We start from the raw sequence: 14,516 nt of genomic DNA, 5'->3' as shown, positions 1-14,516 counted from the left end.
ATATATAGCTTAAAGCAAAAGGGAAATTAATGAATATAGAGACAGTATGCAAACAAATAGAAGTTGACACTGCTATTATTTTTCCATTCAGACCTGAAACCCAACTTCCCTATCAGTTTTATAATTCTATCTGTTATAGATACAAAGATACCATCCTTTGTTATCTAATAAATTAGGATGATCAACTGATGCTTCATCCATTAGAATTAATAATAGGCAATATTCTGTTAATAACTGGGAACCTTTTTCCAGCTTTGGAAATACCATACTGATTAGAGTTTGGTAAGGTAACACTCTCCCCCTTCTGTAAGCAGGCAGAATAATAGCTTGAAGACAGATTAAAATTAATTTGGATAACAGTAGACCAAAGAACAGCTATGAATGGATTGATGATGGAACACTTCTGGGTGAAAATGTGCCATCTGGGATTCCAGTGCAAGATTACTGGAAGCACTACGCGCTCTTAAGAATTTGCTAGTTTCTGTTGTTTCTGCTTGTGTATTTGTATATAAAATGAATATTGCAAAGATAACATATCTAGAGTGCTTTATCGTTTAACCCTTCAGATGTTATTTAGCTGCAAATCCCAGGATTTCTCACCATTCATGATGCTGGCTAGGGTGGCTGGGAGTTGCAGTTCAACAATGTCTGGAAGATTGTGCAACTCCATGGCCCTGGAACTTACTTTATTATTATTTAATGCTTATAAAATTCCTAAATTAAATTTCTCTAAGCAAATGTACATATATGGAAAACTCAAAGGTGCACAGACTAATAGAAATAATACAAAAGAGGAAAAGAGTGGGAACAAAAACAAGCACTGAACTGTAGCTGTTTCTGCAGTCAATGGATGAGGCCAGTTTGCTCTCTACTTTGCAGTATCTCATAATTCAAATACATACGATGCATGTAACAAACCTATAACTGACCTGCATAAACACAATTCTTAAATGCATGATGACAACAGTAACTTTTATCTAGGTTTTCCAAGAATATTTTATGATTCAAATGCATAAGAGGCTTTTTTTTAAAAAAAAAATCTCAGATTTGACTTGTTCTTAACACTTGACAATCTGCCCCACAGCTCCCAAAAAGCAAACCAAAGGAGAAAACGTTTGTGATATTGCTTGTACTGGTGCAGTAAATACCCTAGGGTATGGAGCCATGCTTTTAAAAACTGCAAGTAGTGACCAAAGCAAGTGTGAAATTCCATATCACCACCACCTTCTCGCATTGTCTGCACCAAAATGCCAAAAGATTTATTTCACTATGACACATTAAATCCTAGCAAAGAAGAAGACTATTCAAATATATTCACTATTACTCAAGTCAAGCTGCTTGCTATAGCTGCGACGGGTGTGTTACTGAATAACCCAATGTTTTTCCAAATGTTTTGCTTCTCTAAGGTCTTTTGCTCTAGAAGTGGAAAGCACAACATGTAATCTCCGTTCTGTCCATCTACCCACCATCCTGTTGCCAACAGCAAAGAAGCAGAGCTGTGACAACATAAAGTAGCTCTTAAAAGATGAATTTAGTGCAAAGCAAGTATCAGCTGTGAGCCTTTCCCTTCTATAATGAAGAGTATGCAACCTGAGCATATAAAACCAACTAGATATTGCATTGTTTGTATCTGATACGCAGTTACTTCCCCAAATATCTGCTACTGCAAAAAGTCTTGAGAATCTCTGCACTAAAGTAAAATAGATTTAATAGATGTTTTAACTGAAACTTGTTTAATCCTTTTTTAAGGGGGGGAATTTGGGACACAAATTTGTAAATGTGGATTTTACCGTGTTGTAAGCCGCTTTGATTGTCTTGTCACAGAAAAGCGGGATATAAATAAAAGTTTTATTTATTATTTATTTTAAAAGAATGTGGAATTTTAAAAAGTCACAAAGATTTTTTTAAAAAATCTCTCATATTGCTGACAGCAGAGGGATAAGTTCCTTTCCAATCAGATCTTACACATTTATACAGCAAAGGATGCAGCATTCCTTTGGTTGGTCTCAATTTCCCATAGCTATCCAAGGGAACAAGCAAAGAGATTAGCCACCCTGAACTGGATCGCTCTGGCACATTCGGAGCATGTTAGCAGGTGGAGCATCATGGTTGGGCAGCAGCCAGCTCAGTGGGTTTCGCCAAGCAGAAGCGGATTAACCGGCATCTTCCCTCTTCCTGATAGAGGTTCTAAATAAAGCGGTCTGCAACCGGAGGCAGGAGAGACAGGAGTATCTGCACTAGTCGGAACAAGTTAAATAGAGGAATCCAGTGCTGGGGGACAGAGGCCCAAAATGGCAACCCAATGAGTGGAGAGTACTTTAAAGGGCACCAAACAGTGTTCACTTGGAGCACATCATTCTCTCCTTCTATTAATCTCCATGGAGGAGACTCTCCTTTCCTATATTCACAAGTAATGGGGTCCAGATTTCCCTCCTGCCATCCAAAAATAAATAGCATGCAGAAATGGATCTCAGCAGTTTGTTTGTCTCTTGCTCTTTGAACAATTCGGCTCAGCTGCCGGCTGCCCAGTAAAGGAGAAAATACTTTAAATAATTAGGCAACATTTGGTATGCAAAGAAACCTTGGAGCCCCTTTGATACTAACTGAAATAATAATAAATAATAATAAAATTTTTATTTATATCCCGCCCTTCTAGAAATCAGGGCGGCTTACAGCATGGATTAAAATACAATCAATATACACATTAAGAGTTAAAATGCAATACAATAATTATACAGAAAAGTAACCAACAAAAGCCCCATAGCCCAACCTCTTGGCCACGGAAGAGGAGGGAGGCCCACAGGATTTTATTCGGGGAATGCCTGTTGGAACAGGAAGGTCTTTAAATCCTTCCTGAATTGGGCCAGGGTGGTAGACGAGCGGAGCTCGGTGGGCAGCATATTCCAAAGGGCTGGGGCAGCTGTGGAGAATGACTTCCGTGTAGTGGAGGCCAACCTAGCCCCAGGCACCTTCAGTAATTGCTGCCCAGACGTTCTGAGGGTGCGAGGCGGAATGTATGGGGAGAGGCGGTTCTTCAGGTATCCCGGGCCCAAGCCATTTAGGGCTTTATAGGTAATTACCAACGCCTTATATTGGGCTCGGAAGCGAATGGGCAGCCAGTGGAGGTCTTTCAAAACCGGTGTTATATGAAAGAAAGAAGCTGGGAGCATGAGCTGTCTCAGACTTGAGCCTACTTGTGCTAGGAGCATGAGCTTTCATAGGCTTGAGCCTGCTTTGCTGGGAGCATGAGCTTTGTAAGTTTGAACCTACTTGAGCTGGGAGCATGAGCTTTCCTAGACTTGTGCCTACTTGAACTAGGAGCATGAGCTTTCGTAGGCTTGAGCCTACTTGAGCTGGGAGCATGAGCTTTTGTAAACTTGAACCTACTTTCTCACATGCATGAGATGCAGTGGAGGCCAGACTCTACATTCTGGAGTTTATCAGACAAGGGAAATTGGAAGTATATTCCAATGGCAATCTGAACGCAATCATGGAGTCTAATGTTATTGAGTGATAGACTACCACACGCAATTTCGGGCAATGGGAAATCAGTCCGAATGCAATCATGGAGTTTCACGTTATTGTGTGAGAGGTGATCACACACAATTTTGGGTAATGGCAAGCTATTTTTGGGCAATGGGAAGTCAGTTCGAATGCAATTCAAATTCACGTAAATTCTCTGAACTAGCAAATTCATGTGAATGCATTCTGGCCCCACTTTCTTTTCATTTGAAATTAAGAGAAATTCCTCCCGTGTGATAAACTCCTCTGTCTTATGTATCTGAGGAAGTAGGCTCAAGTTTAAAGCTTATGCTCCCAGCGTCTTTTTTTCAGTTAATTTCTAAGAGGCTAAGAGGCTCTAAGACCCCTTTGCGTACTGATTTTCCAGACTAACATAGCTATCTCTTTGCGTTCATGTCATGTATTTAATTGCCCATATCATGGATTTATTTGGTCTGCATTGTATGTTTATGAACTAATATGAAAGAGATGTAAATTTATTTTAAAAATATTGCTAGGAAGCCATTTTTATTTGGATTTAGTCAACATTTGTTCATCTTTGAGATGCTAAGGAATCGTTTGCTGTCACCTGCTCTAAGCAATATGTTGAGAGAGAGAGGGAGGGAGAGGGAGAGAGAGAGGGAGGGAGAGAAGAAGAGAACGTGCAAGTGATACACAAGCATTTTTGGGGAAGACAGAGTGAAATTGTGCAACTGAGGGAGAAGTCTGTCAACATGCACTGCAATGCCCTTGAAATTCCCTAGGCAGCAGAAATGTGGTCTGTTAAACAGGGTGACTAGATGTCCACTTCACTGGATGCAGAAACACACAAACATTTCCAACCATTTGAATGCATGTTTTTGTTGTGAGCCTTCAAGTCATTTCCAACTTACACAGAACCTAAGGTGAACCTGTCACAGGGTTTCCCTGGCAAGGATTTATTTGGATTAACATTGCCTTACCCTGAGGCTGAGAGTATGTGACTTGCCCAGGATCACTCTGTGGGTTTCTGTGGCCAGGTGGTGATTCGTACCCACACGAGTCTTAGTCCAGTACTAAAACCACTACACCACATTGGCTCTCTTTGGATGCATATTATAAATGAAAATGGAACTACAATCCAGTCTTTTATTTTGAATATGAATCCATCAGCTAGTTGTCATTTCAGCTACAGAGGAATTTGCAAGGACTACAGTCATGGCCAATTGGTGATTCAAACCCTGGCCTCCATAATTCCTAGTCCAGTACAAAAAACACTAATCACATGGGCTCTCTTTGAATGCATAGTACAGATTAAATGTGGAACCACAACCCAATCTTTTCAAATATGGGGCTAGTTCTCATTTTCAGCTACAGAGGAAATTGCAAGGACTACAGTAGTCCTTGAATGGGAGGCCAACCACCAGACTGGCCAGACGCCCTCCTAAATGCAAAGGGGGACTAAAATGTTGGCCATTCAAGAAAAAGATTGGAGGTGACCACCAAAGGAAAGCTAGAAACACTTCTCTGAAATATAAAGGCAGGTTTCTGGCCCATGCTCAAAATAGAGGATGCCTTGGAATTCTTCCTGGGCAGAAGGCTGAAATGCAAGAGGAAAGGAGGACATCTGGTCACCCTGGAGGGAAGGATAGGAATGAAGGGAGGGAAACAGGTGAAGGTGGGTTTGAGAGAGAGAGTCATTCTGTGAGGCAATTCTCTGGGCAGGAGGTTAAGGGTGAGAATTGAGAATTGGGAAAAGGGGGGCGGTGGTCCACAGTGGGAGCTTCTGGTCTAAAAAAGAGTGAGAGCAGATCCTTGAAGCCTTTCCCAAGGGCTGGCAGGGAGTTGGAGACACAGTTTTGGTGACCTTTGCCTTCTTCCTGCTGGACAGAAAGGGAGAGCTCTACCTGTCACCCTTTAGGGACTTTTCTTATCTTGGGGGAAGAAAGAAGGGACTACCACCGAGGAGGGCCATTTGGCTGCATCCCCCCTGCTGCAGGGCCATTTTGCTTCAGCCTAAATGCCTCAAGGGTCCAGCCAACCTACATCCAAAGCATGCCTTTTTCATAATGGCTGCATCCACACTGGAGAAATAACTTGGTTTGGCACCACTTATGCAGCCACTCTGACTTGGGTCCAAAACACACTGCAGAAACCATCCAGCTCGAGACCGCTTGTAAATGCCCTGGCTCAGTGCTTGGGAATCCTGAGGGTTATATTTCATTGTGGCCCCAGAGCTCTCTTGACAGAGAAGACTAAAGGCCTCACAAAACTACAGGTTCCAGAATTCCCTAGCAGTTCAAGTGGCCTCAAAGGAGGTTGGCAGGGCGTTCATATGGTGGAGTCCTGGGATTTATAGTTCATTGTGACACCACAGCTCAAGGCAAAATATGTCACAAAACTCCAAATTCTCTCGGTCCACTTCACACAATCTAAAGATGCAGCCGAACTGCATAAATAACCCAGGTTGATGCCACTTTCACTGCCATGCCTCCATTCTGGGATTTATAGTTCTTTGTGGCACCAGAGCTCTCTGACAGGGAAGGCTAAATCGCTCAGAAAACTACAAATCCTATCGGACTACTGCACACAATTTGAAGCTGCAGCCACACTGCAGAACTAATGCAGGTTGATGCCTCTTTCACTGCCACAGCTCCATGATATGGGATTCTGGGATTTATAGTTCATTGTGTCACCATAGCTCTCTGGCAGAGAGGGCTAAATCTCTCACAAAACTACAAATCCTATTGGTGTAATCTGTACAACTGCAGTCTGTAATCATTTGAAGCTGCATCCACGTTGTAGAAATAATCCAGGTTGACACTATTTTCATTGCCATGGCTCAATGCTGTGAGATTCGGGGCATTGTAGTTTTGGGAGACATTTTGCCTTCTCTGTCAAAGAGCACTGAGGCTACAAAAAACTACAGTTCCCAGAATTCCACAGCATGGAGCCATAGCAGTTAAAGTGGCATCAGTCTGGATTATTTCTGCAGAGCAGATGTAGTCAAAGCCATCTTCTTCAGATTTCTCTACTTAGTATTATTATTATTAGCCTTTTATTTTCCTGTGGGTTTTGGGGGGAAGGAGGAAGCTATGGCACCAGCTGTAGGAAAATGTATCATTTTTATAATTATTTATAAATGATATGTGCTAATTATAAAATTTATAAATATGAATGTGATAATTATAGAAAATAATCCCATTCCTCCAAGGGGATTATGTTAGTTACTTTAGTGCTTTTAAGATGAGGTGTAGAGTTCTGTGGAGGATTAGCTAGTCAGTAGGATCTGAACCCACATCCACACCAGATACTGCTAAATGTAGATACTGCATCAAATGCCTTTATGAAGAACATGGAAAGTATCACCATGGACGAAAGAACACAAAATGCAAAACCAGGGCATAGTATATTACAGTTGCACTTAGTGCCATTGTAATATGCTATGCCCTGGTTTTGCATTTTGTCTTCTTTCGTCCATCGTGATGCTTTACCTGTTCTTCATAAAGGCATTTGATAGAGTGCAATTTAGAATTAATACAACAGAGGTGTCTGCAATGCAATACCTTTCCAGACGCCATGCAGATTATCTCCATGTCAGGGAATATAATACATACACACATGCATGCATATATACATATACACAGAGAGAGAGAGAGAGAGGATGTGTAAACACTGGGAAGCTGCAGAGCAGGAGTTACGTGGGGTAAAACTATTTAACTATGGTCCAAAACACACTGCAGAAATAATTCAGTTTGAGACAACTTCAACTGCCCAAGCTCAGTGCTAGGGAATCCTGGGATATGTAGTTTATTGTGGCACCAGAACTCTCTGACAGAAGGTTAAATGTCTCACAAAACTACAGTTCCTAGAATTCCCTAGTATTGAGCCAGGGCATTTAAACTGGTCTCGAAATGGATTATTTCTGCAGCGTGTTTTGGACCTATGTCTAGCCAACCAGGAAAAACAATGTAGTCATGGTTTGAATGCTGGAGTAGGACTCTGGGAGAGCAGGTCTCTGTTCAGCCATGAAAACCTGCTTGGTGACTTTGGGCAAGTCATATTCTCTCAGCCTCAGAAAAGGCAACAGCAACCCCCTCTGAACAAATGTTGCCCCTCCCCAAAAAAACTGTTATTTATTTATTTATTTATTTATTTATTTATTTATTGCCCTTGGACTGCCTTAAGTTGGAAAGGACATGAAGACACGCAACACACACAACTAATCCATTTTTCCTATGTGCAAGCTTTGTTTTAATACAGAAAAAAAATATGAAGCTAGTTACTATGATTTGAGCTTTACAGATAAAGGCTAATTTACCTAGGGGAGTGAATGCAATAGTAAAAATAACTTCCCCACATTTGTTTTAATGTGAATTCTATTCAACAGTGCACCTGTTGCATTTGTGCCATCTATGGGTGTATGATTCAGTAGGCCTCAGCATTTCCATATGCTTTCAATGTATGTTGTACTAGCTCTGCAGTGCAATTTTTAAAAAGCCCAGCATAGGAATCATGCAGTCCTTGGTCTTCAGGAAGCCCTTTGGAGGGTTCACAGTGTGGCCTTTGAAAGCCCACTGCCCTGCAGCTACAAAATATGCACTGGAAAAGGGTTTTCAGCTAAAAAAAAAAAAAAAAAAAGTACACGCATTTGGATAAATCAAATGATGAAATGCCTTAGGTCAATGGGCCGTTATTCACAAATTAGTGTTTAAAGTAGTGCAGTTTCAGCATCTAAAATGAAAGCTGCTGTATGGACACTCTTTGGAGGTTGGGGCCTTTCTTCCTAATCCATACTGTGTGGGCTGTTTGAGAACAATTTTACATACAGTTATAAGGTGGTGTTGTTTTTTTCCTGAAAAGAAAACTGTACAAACCATTATTGTACACTGAGATTTCACTAGTATCTGTTTTGCCACAGTTAAACTTTTATTTTATTTATTTTATTTTTTGAAACTACAATAGAGAAAGCCACCTTCAACCTGGGTCCTTTAAAAAGGCAGTTTTCACAAGGTAATATAAATGGGTGTCTGGGGGCTGGAATTGTTGGGTACTTTTTAAAACCTATATTGAAATTATATCTGTATACAAATATATATGTGTGTGTGTAGCGACTTTCAGCGACAAGGGCAAAACGCTGCACAAATTCCAAAATTCTGTCCTATTTATTATATATTACTTCACGTTCCAAGCCTAACCTAATCATTACGTTCCCTATTCTGTGAGCTTCTGGTATTTACTTTGCTTGTATGTATTATGGGTGTACATGTAGTGTATTTATGTTTCTGTGCATTATTTTGCCAGTGTCTAAGAGCGGATTATTATTATTATTATTATTATTATTATTATGTTGTTGTTGTTGTTGTTGTTATGCCTGTTCTGCGCTTCATATCTATTCGCCTTTATCTGGCATAAATTCCAGGTGGATTTTCTGCATATATTACTATACGTCTGAATACATCTGACTTGAGCCTCATTTTGAGAGAAAGGTGGAAAATAAATCAAATATAAATAAATAAATGTGTCGCATAATTTGCACTAATGTAACCTCTTCTATATGTATATATTGGCTGTACGTGGATCTGGTGGATTTCTACCTGGACGCAAAAGCCTGCTATGCAGCGTTGTGCCTTTGAGTTTGTATAGCTGCACCTTTTCATCTTATTTAACTGTGAGTGGAATTCTGGTTTGCGCTAAACCCATGCATTTCATATTATGCTTATTCTGCATACATGCATCTGAGGGTTTTTTTATGCCAATAAACGTAAATATACTTTTTTCTCTCAATGGGAATTAATATTTGATGGTGCTATCCTCCCCACCCCCCTTCCACAAAACTCTGCCACCTTTTACCCCTATTTTCCCTCTGCTTCCTAAATCCCAGGCCCATTTTCTGTCACCAACCAGACTATGCATATAAGGCAGCTCACCTTTTCCTTTCTGCAGCACTAACAAATATGTTTTGGGATTTCTTTCAAGATCACCAATGAACAAAACCAGTTAACGTTGGGTCTCAATCAATTCAGGAGAAAATAATCCCCATCTGTGAAATTATTCCAGAGCTGGGGACAGAATTGGCTTTGTATTGCTCCCTTGCACCTCTGCCATGCTGCCAGCTTATAATGTGCAAGGTCTACCTTTTCTTCAATGTACTTCTTGTTAAAAACCTACGAAGAAGAACCCTGACCAAAGAATCAGAATGAAGACCTGAATGAAGATACTCTTGAATTTAGTGATTTATGTATTTTTTAATTAAGATTTCTGAAAAATTAATAAAAGCAGTACATATATATATATATACTGTATATATATTTAAAAAGAATGAAGACCTGTCTGTCTATCTAGCGCAGTGTTCTGTTCTCACAGTGAGCAACCAATTGTCCATGAGAAGATACAAATATTGGGATTTATTTTAAAAGAAAAAAAATCCATTACTTATCTAATGATTTAGGTATTTTAAACTGGATTCACATTTTGAAAATAAGAGGAATAATAACCAGAGCGAAAGATGGCGGTGGAATTTTGAAGCAGCAAGTAATGTTTCGACAGAACAAGTGATGGTTAAATACACACACACACACACACACACACACTTGACAGGCGTTTTAAAGAGAACCGAAGAGTCTTGGGCTGCATCTACACTGGAGAAATAACCTGGTTTGGTACCGCTTTAACTCTTTTCTGGTGCAAGGCTATGGAATTCTGGGAGTTGGAGTTTGTTGTGGGGTCCAGAGCAGAGCAGAGCTCTGCTCTGGACCCCACAACAAACTCCAACTCCCAGAATTCCATAGCCTTGCACCAGAAAAGAGTTAAGGCAGTGTCAAACTGGGTTAATTCTCCCCTGTGGATGCAGCCTTGGAGCACTCTCCTTGCATTTTCCACCAGTTCCTATCTTCTTAGCGATGCCTCTGTTCCTAACAAGTCACCAAGAGATGACCTGTCTCCACTCATCTCCAAGTGTATTTTGTTGCACAATAATGGTTACTGAATGAAAGAAAAGAAAGAATGTAGGAAAGAAAGTATGAGAAGGTGGACCTGCCTCTTCTCAGATCCCTGCTGCAGACTTGGAGGAGCCAGAGTCAGAGGCAGATGGCGTTTCCACAAACGAAGCTCAAGGACCGATCAGTCCGATGCCTTCCAATGCGTCGCTTGTGAATATGATTAAGGGGAAAGGGGTAGAGGACTTGCTCTCAAGGATATTAACTCACTTGCCTTTTGCTATTTGGGGGAATGTGGGAATGCTGTTGAAGCAGGTCAGAAAGTCAAAGAGACCAGATTTAAAACTGAACGTCAACGCCTTGAGTCTTTTTGTTGGGAGAAAGGCGGGCTATAAGAAAATTATGATGATGATGATGATGATAGTGATGGTGATGATGGCAGCCAGTGTGTAAATTATGGTGAATGAAAAACATGCCTCAACAATGCCATCCTATCCATGTCTGCTTAGAAGTCAAAGCCCCAGAGCATTTCCAAGGAAGTCTATATAACAGTCCATCAGAAGTACCCTGTGAACCCTAAATCAGATCAAATGCACCTTCTAGCAAAAGCAGGGATGTTTTCACAAGGAAAACGATCTGCACTGAGAGCATTCCAAAATGCAAAAGTTAAACTCCGTATTAGCAAGGATGCGCTAGATCTAGCTCTTCTCCGGCAGCGAGGTTTCCGTTTGCAAAGGGATCGCGCAGCCCCTTTGGGACTAAAGGGAAAGAAAGACTTCTAGGCAGCAGGAGCTTTCCTTTGGCTCGAGCCCAATTCCTCACCTCGCAACGTTTCCCCGATTTGTGCAACAAATAACGGGAGCGGAAGGAGGCCCAAAGGAAGCGAAGCTGAAAGGTCCCTTTGGAGTCTCCCGGCAAAATCCCAAGGTAAGCATCCTTTCCCGGAGGGAGGGGGGACCTTGCACTGCTGGACTCCCGCTCCTAAGGAGGGTCAAGACCCACAGGACCAGCTCAGTGCCCTCATCATCATCATCATCAGAACAATAAAGGCAGCGGAGAACGGCTACTGGGGGAAACATCGGTGCCCTCGCTGCATTTGGAGCCTGGGAAGCGAGAGTCCCGATCCGAGCATCCTTTTCTGGGCAGGAGGGAGAACAAGGAAAACGCTGGGATCGAAGGGGAGGGAAGGGAAGGGACGCCGCGACCCGGGAGCAGAGATGCAGCCCCAAGATGAGCCGCCTTCCTCCTCCTCCAGGCCAGGTCTTTAGCAGGGATTGTGAGGGAGGGAGCCAGCAACAGGGAAAGCCTGCCCAGCTGCCCCGGAGAGCGGCTTGGGAAGAGGCGGCGAGGGCTGGCTGGCTCAGCCCAGGGCTGCTGCTGCCGCGGGCCCCTTCGGGCTCACCTGGGCAGAGCAGCCGGCCAGCCCTTCCTTCCCAAGCCGCTCTCCCTCTGGCCACGCCCCTCTCTGCTGCCCCAACGTTCTGTCCCCGCCCCCTCTCGCCCCGCCCACCCCGCGCAGGTAAACTTTGAGCCACCCACTTGGCGGCGGAGGGGGAGGGGCACGAGGCTGAGGTTGAACGTCGGCAGATGTCCCCGAGATCCCGGCTATTTATAGAAGCAGCAGGCGAAGGGGGAGGAAGAGGAGGAGGAGGAGGAGGGGAAGAGAGGAAGAGAAGGAGGAAGAAAGGAGGAAAAGGAGAGGAGGAGGAGGAGGAAGGGCTGTCAGCGTGGCTTCTCTCTCTGACAGGCGCTGCGAAAAAGCGAGGCGGGGGGCAGAGAGAGCGAGAGAGCGGAGGGCGGCCCCTCTCCTGTCCTGGGCAAGGCCTGGGGCCAGGTGTCCTGCCCTGGGGCTGGGTGGGCGAGCGAGAGCCCCGGCCCTAGGCGCCCGAGGGGGGTGTGGTGGCAGGGCAGGCGGGGCGGGCGGGCCGAGGGGGGCGGCACCTGCCAGCCTCGCTGGCCTTCCCTGCGGCGCCGGAGGAGAGAAGGCTCCCGGGAGGAGCCTCTGGCGGAGGATCCAGAGCTTGCCTTGGAGCTGGCTGCCGCCTCGCCTCGCCAGCGCCGGGGAAGGGACTACACAGAACCCCCAAAGGCGGCATGTCGCTCCTGGTTGAGGCGGATCCACAGCGGTGGGGCGGGGGAGTAAGGATGGGGGCAGAGGACTGGAGGGGAGGCTGGTGGCCCTGGCACTGGGGGCGAGGGTGCCCCTCCGATGGGTGGATCGGGGCTAAAAATACGCGCCTCCTCCTCCTCCTGGCCTGCCCCGTTCCCTCTTTCCCCTTTCGGTCTGGAGCAGCCCCGATCCCTCCACACCCCCCTCTCTCTCTCTCTCTCCCTCTCCCTCCTCCTTTGTGTCGCCACCATCTTCCTGAGCCTCCTCCAGAGCCCACCCAGGGCCCCCGCCGCCGCCGCCGCCACCATCGTGGTGCTTTTCTAGGCAGAGCCCAGCAGCAGCAGCAGCAGCAGCAGCAGGAGAGCCATTTTGCTTTGCCAGGGAGCAGCGGTTGCCTTCGGAGGAATGTGGGGGGTGTGAGAGAGAGAGAGAGAAGGAGAGAAAAAGAGGGGGGAGGGAGGAGGAGGCAGGCGAGGCTGCATGGCTCAGGCAAAGCGGGCGCAAGGAGGCATAGTGCCTGGCAGCAGCAGCAGAAGAAGAAGAACCCTGAGAAAGAGGAGGGGGCGGGGGGAGGAAGGATGGATGGATGGAAGCCCACCTGAGGGTTTGCGAGGAAGGAGGGCACGAAGCCAGCCTGACCTGCGTGGAGTGCCAAGAGACCCCCCACCTGGGCATCATGCCCCCGCAACCAGCCAGCCCTTCTCCCCTGGAGACCCCAAGTTTCCCTCTCCTGCCCCCCTCAAGCCTGCCCCGATCCCCCTCCCGAGCCCACTCCCATTGTTGCCAAGGAGGGGGGCATCCAGATGCCAACGCCGCGCCTCTGCGGCTGCCATCCCCTGCGAGGGTCCCCTGGCTCCCGCCCGCCCCACGCAGTCCCCTCCTCCTCCTCCTCCGGCTCCCTTCTCCAAGGCTGGCATCAACATGTCGGAAGGGCTCCAGGGGTACCTGCCTGGCTCCGAGCAGCATGGCCGGCTCTTTTGTGAGCCGCTGGGCGGATGGTGGTTCGTGCCATTGGTACCAATGAGCCTCCGCTTGCTGCGATGGGGAGAGGATCGATGGCGGGGGTATAATGCCCCCTTTGCCCCCCACCCAGCCCTGACAAAAGAAAAGCGGGGGGGGGAGAGAAAGACATCCGGGGGAGTCCATGCTGGCCTTACCTTGCTTTGCAGAAGCAGAACCTCTTGGCGGACAGATTAAGGGAGTGGGCATGTTGGGAGTCTCCAGTCTCCTCTGCTCGCTGGCATATCATCCACATAAGAAGGGCGAGATGGCGGGGGACCAGTGGGGAGGGGGCGAGGCCAAGGAAAAGGGTTCAATCGTTGAAAAAAGCTCGGGTTCCTGGGAGGATGCCTTGGTCGCCTGGTGCCTTGGTGCAAATCCCACCCGAGAGAGAGAGAGACCGGGCGAGCCTTGGGCGAGGAGGGCTCAGGCGCTGTGGGGCGGAGGAGGAGGAGGAGGAGGAGGAGGAGGCGGGGGGTGGCGGCGGCAGTCGGGGCCCACGGCGCTCATGCCACTCGCTCCTCGGCGCTTCTCGCCCAGAGAGACCCACATCTGGAGCTCCAGAAGGAAAGAGGCGGAAGGGGGCTCTCTTCTTAGCAGAAGGGGCTGGCTCCGGCTGTCGGTGCTGAGGCTGATGCCGGGGGTCCTCGCAGGAGCATGATGGTGGTGGTGGTGATGGTGGTGGGACTCCGGGCCTCCCTTCCTGAAAGGCAAAGCGGGGGGCAAAGGCTGGCACTGCCGGAGGAGGAGGAGGAGGAGGAGGAGGACCCCTGCCCGAGCGAAACGCAGCCACCAGGCAAACGCATCTCCCCTTCCCCAAAAAGCCCTCCTCAGGGACAGCCAAGCGCTGGACCGTAGCGATGATGGGGCATCATTCCTCAGCCCCTTCTCTGCGATGCCATGGCTGGGATGGGCACCAAGGCAAGGAGGGCCGAGCGGGAGCCACCTCTACCTCCGCCGCCGCCGTGCGAAAAAGCAGGAGCCCCGGA

At 46.4% G+C, this 14,516-nt stretch overlaps 1 protein-coding gene across 1 annotated transcript in view; it reads right to left on the bottom strand.

Annotated features, from left to right (window-relative positions):
* Window positions 1-13,916, bottom strand: part of GRIN2B (glutamate ionotropic receptor NMDA type subunit 2B) — a 327,364-nt gene extending 313,448 nt beyond the window's left edge. Inside the window, exon 1 of the mRNA XM_089523788.1 lies at window positions 13,686-13,916. The gene's annotated coding sequence lies outside the window, so the exon portion shown is untranslated. The remainder of the gene's footprint in view (window positions 1-13,685) is intronic.
* Window positions 13,917-14,516: the final 600 nt, after the last annotated feature.

The sequence above is a fragment of the Sceloporus occidentalis genome, unplaced genomic scaffold, assembly GCF_023333645.1.
Source record: "Sceloporus occidentalis isolate IW3139 unplaced genomic scaffold, rSceOcc1.0.p SCAF_5, whole genome shotgun sequence".
Classification (NCBI taxonomy): Eukaryota; Metazoa; Chordata; class Lepidosauria; order Squamata; family Phrynosomatidae; genus Sceloporus; species Sceloporus occidentalis.
The sequence above is the reverse complement of the archived record's forward strand: the minus strand, read 5'-3'. Positions and strand labels throughout refer to the sequence as shown.